We start from the raw sequence: 8,980 nt of genomic DNA, 5'->3' as shown, positions 1-8,980 counted from the left end.
AGGATGTTTACTGGCTGGTTTTTAATATACCTTAAAGTTCTGATGGCTGGTCTCCAAGAAACCACTGTGAAGGGAGCCTGGAGTCTGACCAGCCTCACCTTGCATCTCTGAAGACACAGGTGGGACCCTGTGGGGAAAAATAAGAGAAGGAATGCATTACAGTAAGAGTACACGATCATGATTTACAATGAGAAGATCCCTCTGTAGTGTGGCTGGTTACCAAAATAATCTTCACTGTAGTTGGTCCATCATTGACAAAATTGTCATGATGTGTGTTCTCCATAGAGTAGAATATTGTTTGAAGATCCGTAGCTTTGTACAATTGCAGCTAAAAGGTTCAAGCACTTTTGGTTAACTGACATAGCTTCCACACCATGAACAAATTGTCTACCTAGGATAGGCCTACTGCTTAACTTAAGGACAGTTGCAGTAGGCTACATAGACAGGCAAGGTTTTTAACTTTTATAAAGAGACAATTACTAGCTAAAATTATATAAACACTGAATTCAAAACCATATTATTAAACTTTGAAGTGAAAACGTAGTTACCTTGTTTTATGTTAATTATTCTGTTTATGGAGTTGCGGTTTTACCGTGCAGTTCTGATCATCGCAGTCTGGAAACAAATTGAATACAAAATAGAACTCGGCATTTTATAGAACGTATCAAACAACGAGTTTGGTTTATGGAACGTTTCATTGTGATACGTCAGAATCTCCATGGCAATTCAAGCATAACCTGCAGTCAAATCAATAATTGATACGCCGGAGATGTTTTTAATCCGTTATATGTTAAGAAACACGTGTTTTTAGCGAACTACAGTGAGGGAGTCAGAAGTCTGCCCAGGTCAGGCTTTTGTCATCCCATTTGAATAGTAACAATCATCATCAATGTTAAGTAGTCATTCAATAATATCTTGGTCTACAAAGGTTCTCGGACAAATCTGTTTAAAATGTGTAGTTTAGCTTCATATAGCCTATAGCTACATGAAATTCAAACCAAGTTAATTCCTGTCATGTAGCCTAATATAGAAGAAAAAAAAAATTGCGACATACCAAGGTTGGATAAGCTGCTGGCCATTTGCAGTATAAACCAGTTTTGTTATAATTTTGCTGGTTGAACAAATGTTGTCTTCGGCTTAATAATTCCAAAACCGTTGCTATGTTTTTTTTCTAAAAACCAGCAAGTCTCACTCTGAACCAAATGTTTATTTCTGATCAAAGAATCAAGATTGTGAAGGAATACAAATATCTTGGTATCTTGATTCATAATCAACTTACTTTTAAAAAACATGTTTAAAAAAATATGCAAAAAATGTAAATACACCTTGGCCAACTTTAGTCATCTTAAATCACATGTCCGAGGCTGCTAAAAGGATTTATCTCACATTACTACTGCTTGTTTACTGCCACCTCCACTAACCTTAAAACAGTCATGTCTCTTTACAAACAGGCTCTCAAAATACTTGGACACCATCACTGTTCAGTCCTCCATATAGCCTACAGACGTTTAAGTTGGGACAACCTGATCACATTTAAGAACTGCTGTTTAATGTTCAAAATCCGGTTTAACCTGGCCCCCCACCATTATGCAACCTATCAAGTTTAGAACAGCAGCAACCAGTGCTACTCGAGGGGGAGCAAGAGGAGACTGATATTCCTTAAAAAGCGTATTTGGACAGGCGGTTTTCTGAGTTAGGTCAGCCCGGAAATGGAACCATCTCCAACAGAACATTAGAGAATCATCATTCAACAGCTTTAAAAGAAAGCTTAAAACATTTATTTATTGATTGATTGATTGATTGAGAATGTTGACTGGCTGATGCCATTATGGGGGGTCGCCTCAAAACCTCTTAAGCAGTCTCATTCTGTATCTCTGAAGACTCTACTGGCCTGCATGTGAATGTTGAATTAAATATCTTGGTTGTAGGGTTCAGTTCAGTTCAGTTCAGTTCATACTGTGGAACTAGTAGCCCCCGCACATAAACCAGGAGCCTTAGAGAAGGCAGGTGACATTAAAGGTATACTCCCCGATCTAATCCAATACATTTTGTTGCTAAATTCAGCAAATGGCTCCTCACGGTCCTCTAGCTGTTCGTTCAGTGTGTGCCCTAAAAACAGCGCTGGTGCTTATATACATTCTGGGCTCTGTGCCATACACAATTCTAACCAATGAACATCAGGAGCACGGGAGAGAGGGATGAAATTTGATTGGCTGTTGAGCACAAATATCAACTATCTTTCACCAGAATCGTAAATTGTGTCTTTGACAGAGGTGCCTCAACTTGTGAAAACCCCAGTTGTATACATTAAGATGCCCAGTGGTATACATTAATTGTGCAATATCATTACAACTATAATTTTATTATCACACATCTCCCTTTGTTAAATCATTACCATATCAACAAGACTGACTTTACAATTCTCTCATACTGTCTAAGCTAAATTATCTCACCAGTCTTGTGTACTCATATTAAAGCAGAAGATTGCATTGCATTTCATTGTATTGTTTCATATTGTAATGCAGCGTAATGTTTTTGTTGTTTACGTTGTGGTTAGTTAAGGATGAGAACACAAGATGTATAGAAAGAGATATTAAGTATACAAAGAATAGGGAACAGATGGAACAAGTGTTAGCACAACTACGGATCTCAGATGAAACTTAAAGGACAGCCTAACTCATTTGCCTACCTACAAAGTGAATGTTGGACATGTAAATGTATTTATTTATTCACGTTTCACCCCAAAAAAACTGAACGTGAACATAGCACCATCACAGACCCGGTTTTATTCTCTCAGGGCTCTGTCGTGCTTTTTCTGTCTGCTTGTGCCCAGAGTCGCTAAACACTACTGTTACTGTCACCTGATTGAAACGGGAGCAAGAGCAGCTCTTAAAGAGGTCGGCCAGCATCTCACGGATCATTAGGACATGGTGGCCTCTAGCAGACCTTTCAGTTGGGATTATTTTAGGGCACCCATGGGGTGTTGCTGGTGCTGTTCTAGTGAATCGGTCCAGAGAATGAAACCTCTTCTCATCATTAGCCCTCTGGTGGAGGCCTGGGCCCTGTGGCTCTTGTCCTGTGGTGTTGGTCGTATCTGTGGTTTGAGCTCCATCAATCAGAGATTCATCTGAAGGCTCAGCCTCTCTGAAAGACGTGAATGAGCTGAAAAAAGTGCAGAAGAGCAACAAGTGTCAGAAAATGGTGCAGATCCTGCTGCAGTGATAGGAGTCAGGTTTCAGACAGGTTAGGCTTGGGCTAACCATTGGTTATAGGTAAGGAAGTCAGACATTTTGAGTATTACATTTTAGAAGAATGACGTTAATTTAAAATATGAAATAAACTTAAGATATGGAATCAACTTAATATATCAATAGACAGAAGTAGGAGACTCCCCTTGCTATGGCCACATTCTTATTTCTAAACATAATGAGGATAAATATACATTCACACTTGCTGCAGCTGTCTTGTAAAAGCAATAGGTCCTGATACCTTCTGGGCGACGGGTAGGGAGTGGGTGTTCGCGTGCTGGCCGCTGTCTTTATACTGTCACGCCTTGTGTCATAATCACAGAGGAACTGCACGCTTCTGGACAAGCGCCTTTCAGTGGAGTCAAAAGAAGAGGTGGATATGGCTGAGGGGGCGGCATCCAGCTGAACCGCCTCTTCAGCCTCTTCCGTTAACGGGCCATTCGTGGCTAGGGAAGAAATGTGTGCTGGGTTAAGACATTGCCTTTCTAAGGTGCCGTAGACAGAGACATGATGATCTACCTATTGTGAAACCATTTACAATGTAGCAATCCCAAATAAACATCTTACGTGAGTGGAATAAGTAAGCCAAAAGCCATGCATGTGAAATGGCAACGTACACAATATTGCACATCTTTTAGCACACTTTTTATCCACAGTTATCTCAGTAACAGGAGTGTTATAAAAAAACTTTTCATCCGCAGGACTAATTTAAGGCTCATGGGTTTACTTACTTCTCTCTTAACAATTCCATTCTCCTGTAGCTGAACTCCTAAAGCAAAGTGCTAACAAAACTTAGGGAATGGGTTTGATAATGTACTCCATCGCTTTGGAAAAGGTATCCACCATTAGTTAATAAATGCAAATGTGATGACATGACTTAATCGTCCTAATGTTGAAGGATGTCTAACTAATCAGTCTGTACTAACCAGAGCCCTCAGTGAGCGGATAGTTGGACTGTGTCCTGCGTTCCCCCACGTCTACACCCTCCACCACACAATCTCCACCTTTCACATTCCTTTCAACCTGAGAAAAATACATCATGTCTCTTAAATGCATCTGCAAGTAACATAAACACGCAGTTTGACAGGCAATTAGGCAAGATCTAAATAATGTGTTACATAGATTTGTATTTTTCCATTGCAATAACATTTCAAAGTGGTTGATCATCATGCTCTCTTACCTTAAGCTCCTCTTGGCTGCTCTCCATGGAACCAGTGTGAAAGGCTCCTGCAGCTGATCGGACCCTACAGGTTCCGCTAAATTATAACTAAATTATAACAGGAATGTAACACGGCACCATTTATCTACAGAGCTGATCTTACACAATATGTTTACTTATACTCATTCTCTCTTGACATCTAATTCGATTCCAAACCAGCACCTATTTATTGTTATATACGCAGTGATGCTATTGCAAGAATTGGACCAACCAGAGCCCTCGCTGGACTGTTGACAGCACTGGTCCACATTTAGGTGGTTAATATAATTTGGCTTAGGAATTATTACCGTAGCAGGTGCAGTACGGTTGATCCGTGTTGGTGGACCACTTTATGAGTAGCCACACTATTGATGTTCATGCAAATTAATTGCAGTGACACATTAACAAATTATACCTATTATGACATCACAATTAAGATCTGAAGATCAGTCATTGAATCAGATATACCAAAACATACAGACTTTAAAAAAAATATTTTATTGAACATTGTCTGACATTAATAAAGATGAACATATTTCCAGTTGTAAATTACTTCACACACACAAACTCACACACACACACACACACACACACACACACACACACACACATAGGCAGATGAAAGTAATTGATACATCTTAGCTTAATTCTCTCTCTCTATAAATCACACACACATACACGCACACACACAAGCACGCACACGTGATAATATAGATGGCATAACAAAGCCCTTAATAGCAGGAAAATCACACACGGTGCTCTGAGCTAAAGCATGAGGTAAATAGGTAAGGAGGTAAAGTATGTACATGTGCACTTCCAAAACTGTTCAATAAAGTTCTGAACCGAAGAATGTTTTGAGTCCTTTGCATGTTCTTCATTCTTTGTTGAGTAGGAAGTAGCCTATGTTGAAGAAATGAACACTGTGGCTGTTCTCTTCCTGCACCGGGGGGAAGTCATGTTGCATGGTGACCGTCGAGGGCGTGGGGCTTACGGGTGACATCAGAGGCTTCTCTTCCTCCAGGGTGGGCGTGGGACGGGCAGCAGGGGGGTCACCAGGAGCTGGAGTTGAACCCAGCTTACCCAGTTTGGATGCAAAGCGCATCCGGTGTCTGGGAGAAGAGGACAGAGAGAGAGAGAGAGATGGAAGGGAGAGGGTTACTGCATAATGTCCTCCATGGACAAGCCCAGATAATGAATTATGTTTTGACTGAAAATACAGACAACAGCCAATACCTGAACACAAAAGCAGAGAGCAGGATGAGCATGATCGCCAGCACAAAGACACCAAACACGCTTCCAAACGTGTTCAATGAATCATCAGCCACTGCTGAGCGAGCTAAAGAAAGAGGAACATCTCTTAGACCAAGTGTAAATTATTTTTCTTTGCTACCAGCCAGACAAAATATCCCCAGTGCTTGTCGAAAAAATACAAAGGTACCCAAAGATAAACTCATGTAAAAGCTATTCAGTAACTTTTAAAAGGCTTAACCCCAAAGTTAAGAATACTACTGTTTCTTCATCTGAATACTGATTCTTAAAAGTAAGAACCAACTGAGCATGATATCTCTGCTTCTGCATCTTATCTGGCACACACCAATGGATCATAGTCCTCTGTACAAAAGAACAGTTATTAACATGGTATTGGTCTGTGATCTATGCTAAATGTATACATTTGTAAAATGCATGCACGCACGCACGAGCGCGCACACACACACACACACACACACACACACACACACACACACACACACACACACACACACACACACACACACACACACACACAGCTTACTTATTATTTCTTCAACAGATCCAGAGCCTTCATCAAACCACAAAGGATCCTGTGAATGATGGAAAGAGGAAGGATGAGAGAGTGGCCGTGTGGTTAGTGTTTGGTGCAGAGGGCCCTTTGGAAGGGTTTAAAGGGGGGTGGGTGGGAAAGAAAGACCACTCACCAAACTATCCACAGGGTCAGATGCTGGAGTGGACTCAGGAGCTGCAAAAACATAGGCGGATGTTCTCAGAATACCAAACCAAAATGGATTCTGTTGTGTGTGTCTGTGTATTTGCCAGCATGTGAATGTGGGTGTGAAGTACGAAGAACGAAGATGTCTGTGTAGTCTGCTTTCAATCTGTCAGGACTTCTGGCGGCGGTTGCCATAATTTGGCACATTGGCGCCATCTGGTCACTCACTTGGTGTTTGTGTTCACATAGGCCTTTGTTTTCTATGTGTGCCCTGCCCTCACCTGATTCTCGTTATGTGCCTTCACGTGTTTCCCGTTATGTGCCCTCACCTGTTTCCCGTTATGTGCCCTCACCTGTTTGCCGTTGTGTGCCGTCACCTGTTTCCCGTTATGTGCCCTCACCTGTTTGCCGTTGTGTGCCCTCACCTGTTTCCCGTTATGTGCCCTCACCTGTTTCCCGTTATGTGCCCTCACCTGTTTGCCGTTGTGTGCCGTCACCTGTTTCCCGTTATGTACCCTCACCTGTTTGCCGTTGTGTGCCGTCACCTGTTTCCCGTTGTGTGCCCTCACCTGTTTCCCGTTGTGTGCCTACACCTGTTTCCCACCTGACTCACAATTAGCCAGGAGTTAAATACCTGGCTAGTTTCCCTGCCCTTTATTGGGTCGTTAGATTGTCTTTGGTAGCTAGAAGTGCTCTCAAGCACATTAGTTTGTAGTGCTCTCAAGCACATTAGTTCTTAGTGCTCTCCATCGCTAGTTTCAGGCTAGTGTCTCACTGCCTGAAAGCTACACTCTTTGTAACTTATTTAGTTTATGGCCTTTTGCCCTGTTCTTGATTTTCTGCGTTTTTGGAGTTCCCATTTATCTTCTGTGCTTTGGATTACCTTTGTTTGGAATCTCTGTTTTGAAAATAAAGAAAGTAAGTTTCAACACCAGCCTGCAATTGGGTCCTCACTCCCTCAGTAGGCTAAAGGCTGGTTACTAATCCAGCAGCCTGGGTTCAATCCCCGGCAGAGCCTTGACACAATCATCACTGGATCTATCTTTCCTCAGTGCTGTTTACATATGCAGATGTATTATGTGTGCTTCTGAGGTGATGTGCTCGTGTGTGTGTGTTTACTCTTACCTGTCCAGGTGCTGGCAAACACGGGTGTGGTCCAGTCACTCCAGTTGCCGTAGCGGAACTCCTCTATGGCCCTGAGCTGCAGCTGGTACTCAGTGTGAGGCAGTGCATCAGTGATAGTCCAGGATAGGACCTCTGTGTCCACAGTCTGATACTACACAAACATGGCATATTCAGAACATCTTAAGTAACATCATACTGACCCAAACTAATGTTGGGTTACTAGTAACTAATGTCGTGGTACAAAAATAACGGTACAAGACGGTATAAGGCTTCTAGTTGAAGTACCATAATATGGTAGCAGGTGATGAAGCTCACGTTACCTTTTCTCCGTGAGACGGTCGGTACCTCAGCTGGAAGCGTAAGTAATAAAAGCTCCTTTTCCAGGAGGCGGGGTAAGACCAGGTCACACTCAGCATTCGCTCCCCACCCTGCACCTCACTGGCCCTCAGTGACGCAGGAGGGTCTGGCTTTACTGCACAGACAGACAGGTAAGGGCTCAGATACACATACGCGTTTTTGTAAAAACGCGACGCTAGGAAATACATTGAGTCCTATGGTACGGCGCGCTTTCACGCAAAGCGCCCCGTACCATAGGAATCAATGCATTTCCTAGCGTCGCGTTTTTACAAAAACGCGTATGTGTATCTGAGCCCTAATGGAGTCAGTAAAAAAAAATATTGATGGAGTCAGTAAAAAAACAAATTGACGCGTGAATAAACAAAACCCTTTAGAGGACACACAACGAGGAGGGGGCTAGGGTTAGGTCGAGCTAGGAGTCTAACGGTGCAAACCCATGCCACCGTTGTGAGCGACGCGATCTTTAAACCCAATGCATTTCAATGGGAGCCAATCCATTGTGACGTAAATTAGCGATCTGAGCGACGCGTCCGTTGAAAATTCGAACATGTTGAAACTTATGCAAATGAGGAGCGATATTTCCCGGCAGCAGCCAATGAGATTGTTTGGTGTCGTCTTTGACAGTTGGACTGTATGCTATTTCCACACGCTACACCACGCCCACTCAAAGCGATGGAAGTCGCTCACAACGGTGGCATGGGTTTGTACCGTAAGGCTGCGCTCACACAGTTCCTTTGAATGGGGTGACGTCATCCTTTGCCGAACAGAACGGAGCCACAATTCAGTTCGGCAAAGGATGACGACATCCGTCGCCCTTTACGGATCAACGCATTCCGACAGAACCGTGTGACGCTCTGTGAGAGGCTGGAGTATAGGGCAGTTGGTGAGGCAGGACAGGATATTCTTACCGGAGTTTTGTGCTGTGAAGCGAATCGCTGGGCTCGTGGCCTTGCCGGCTGTGTTGGTCACACACAGTCTGGCCGTGTACACACTCATGTCACCCCAGCTCCCTCGCACCTCGTGATCCAGCACACACCAGCAGCGGGAATGGACCACCGAGTATGAACACACCTCTCTGGAGGGCTG

The 8,980-nt window shown here is 43.1% G+C and overlaps 1 long non-coding RNA gene across 1 annotated transcript; it reads right to left on the bottom strand.

Moving 5' to 3' along the window:
• Positions 1 to 5,699: 5,699 nt before the first annotated feature.
• On the bottom strand, positions 5,700 to 6,445 carry LOC308381106. The gene is made up of 3 exons (XR_013969027.1): positions 6,402 to 6,445; positions 6,239 to 6,287; positions 5,700 to 5,782 (listed from the first exon to the last, which is right to left on the bottom strand). It is a non-coding gene; the product is annotated as an uncharacterized lncRNA (long non-coding RNA).
• Between the last annotated feature and the right edge of the window lie 2,535 nt (positions 6,446 to 8,980).

This window comes from Sprattus sprattus (genome assembly GCF_963457725.1).
Source record: "Sprattus sprattus genome assembly, chromosome: 19".
NCBI classification, from domain to species: Eukaryota; Metazoa; Chordata; class Actinopteri; order Clupeiformes; family Clupeidae; genus Sprattus; species Sprattus sprattus.
Note: the sequence above shows the minus strand (reverse complement) of the source record. Positions and strands in the feature narration are given on the sequence as shown.